Raw genomic sequence first — 3,023 nt, 5'->3', positions numbered from 1 at the left:
ACACACACACACACACACACACACACACACACACTACCTTCTTTTCACCACTTCCCATCCTTTTCTCTTCTGCTATAATTTATAATCATTATTTTATTCTTTCCGAGCGAAGGACGAATTTGCGCTGGGGTCTGTGGCATAGCTTTTAAGCGCCTCAACATCGATAAGATATGAGTTCAGTTCCCCTGTGAGAAGACGTTTTAATCTTATATATCGAGCAATTATCCATCTTTCCGCTGGAACGTCGAATCGCAGAACTCGTGGTGGCCCTGGCTGACAGGCAGGGTCGAAACAGCCCGCTTCCTAAACCATCTAAAATATGTCGATGGGGGTGAAAGACGTACTCCATTAAAACAAATTGTAATATCTAATAACTAATTAATAGGTGGTTGATTTGAAAATTGAAAATAGGACGTTAAGAACCTTTCGTTCAGAGACAACGCTGGAGTCTTACGAAAGCTGTTTGTTTTAGCAGAGGTTTTACGGCGCTCGCAACTGCATGAGGTCATATTATGAGTGCTAGAAGATAAGAGGTGTTACAAGAGAGTAACAAACATAAAAACAAGGAGGGGAGATAAAGACGATAGATGCTTGATAGGAAAGAAGTCGCAAACCACACTAGAGCACCCGCCAACCACACAGTCTTACGAAAGCGACAGGCAAATTTCTTTGCACAAACAATGCAGAAAGAAGCATTAAAGAATATTGTAACAACAGGCAAGTTTGATGGAAAGAGAGGCAGAGGCAGACAGAGTGAAAAGATATTGGACAAGTTGACAACATGGCTGGGAGCAGCAAGAACAACAGACATCACTGCAATGCAAGACAGAGGGAAGTGACCAGAACACCTTTAGTCTTTAGTGAATTAAGAAGAGTTAAAAATACATCAAAACGGAAATGCACCTTCAGCGTAATTTAGTTTAAGTACGGGAAGAGTTTTCCGGCACTTGCAACACAAGTAGGTTTTTAAAGTTTTAGTAGAGGTTTTACCCCGCTCGCAACTGCATGAAGTCATATGAGCGCCAAGGGGGAATCAAACTTATTCTACTCACCTCTCTAGCTTCGACAGCACAAAGTCTGCTTCGACTACCAAACCCGGAAATAGCAGGTCACAAGAGTGTGACACACATACAACAGAAGTAGAAGCAATGACTATAGTAAGGACAAGGGAAGAAAAAGCAGCAGTTCTCTGTTGTAGTTCAGTCACAGCTGTTATGAGCATGACATAATTGGATCAGCCCATTTACAATTCTACTGCGCATTAGGCAGAGAAATGTCCTCCTTTTGGGAATGGCCTAAAGACACTTCAGTAAGTTGCACCGCCCCGGGAGGACAAGTAGGTTAAAGAAATTGGACCGAAGATGTTAGAGTGACATAAACAAAAAAGAAGGAGGAAAGATACGCACGGTGGATGCTTGATAAGAAAGTAAGAAAGAAGTGGTAAACTACACTTGAGCACCCATCAACTACCCACCCACCAAGAGCACTATGTCCGGCAGCAAAAAAAACCAAACAACAACAACAAAAATGAGATAGTTTAAAAACTGGTTTGTTTGTTTTTGTTTCTTCGAGAACAGAGAAGCACATTGACATTAATTAATGGTCATTTAGTCCAGGAAAAAAAAAGTAAGCTAGACAGAAATACCAGAGGGAAAGAAAACAAGTAGGACCAGGCAGTGGTGTCCTCAAAGCAGCCGCCAAAAAAATAAACTTTAACATGCACACACATACACGCACACACACAATTCAAAAAGAAAGAAAAAATTAATTTTAAAAATCTGAATCCCCCCCTCCCCTCTCCTTCTTTTTTACCTCACTGACTCACTTGCATTTGTCGCGACTATAACTCTGACAAAAAAGATTTGAAAACAAGTAATTGCTTTTATTTCAGAGTCATCAATGCATAAAAATCTCCATTTCGTTACAAGTTCTACTACACATCTTGGTCTTGTGCTATCAACACACGCCTTTAAAACGCTTGACAATGATAGGATGAAAAAACTAAACAAAAACAATAAAGAAGAAAAAACTAAACAAAAACAATAAAGAAGAAAAAACTAAACAAAAACAATAAAGAAGAAGTAACTAAACAAAAACAGTCTCCATCAACACCAGGCATAGGTCTATGAATTGGATTAAAGTGCCCAAATAATTATTTTTTAAAAATTCCCCCCCCCCCCCTAACAAAATTGTCTAAATTCTAAACAGAATTTTGAATTTGTCAACTGTCTTTGTCTAACATTTCCCTGAATTAAAAAAAAAAAATATATATATATATCAGTGTTGATGTAAGGGAGACTTCACAGGAAGCATTGAATTCCTTTCATTCTCACAATTCACTTTCCTGCAAAAGTCTTGCATTTTCTGTGTCCTACCCCCCCCCCCCCCCCCCATCCCCGTCAAAAAACAAAACAAAACAAAAAAACCAATTTAAATCCAAAACCACAAACGTATATATACTATTCAAGCAAATATAAAGGCAACAGACCATAATATTATTATTATTACAACACTGGATAATTTTGCGTTGCGCTAAAACTAAAATACTCCCCACTCAATACAATTACAATTTCCACATTGGGCGACAGACAATGTAGGCCTACTCCAATGATAAAATCAATACAAAGAGCACAGAGTAACTTTTCCTTCAAAGTCCTATGGTATACATGTAAATGAGAGGCAGTAGGAAAATAAGACAGAAGAAAAGAAGCGAGAAAGAGTTATAACGCGGATGACAAACAAGAGACAGTGAGAGATGCATGGAGAAGCAGGGTTGGCGATTAAAAAAAATAAAAAAAATCGATTTTTAAAAATTTTAATCAGATTTTTAAAATCTAAATCGGATTTTTTTTATTTAAAAAAAGTCAACACAGTTCAGGATTTTTGGTGGCTAAAAGTATGTTCTTTTAGTGCAAAATGCATTGTCTATATTTTAACTAATGATTAATTTAAGCAACTGCAAAAGAATGCCTTAATCTGCTGTATCAGTGAATATGGCTACAGACGGAAAAAGAAGAAAATGT

This window comes from Aplysia californica, unplaced genomic scaffold, assembly GCF_000002075.1.
Source record: "Aplysia californica isolate F4 #8 unplaced genomic scaffold, AplCal3.0 scaffold00053, whole genome shotgun sequence".
NCBI classification, from domain to species: Eukaryota; Metazoa; Mollusca; class Gastropoda; order Aplysiida; family Aplysiidae; genus Aplysia; species Aplysia californica.
This window is presented reverse-complemented; position numbering follows the sequence as displayed.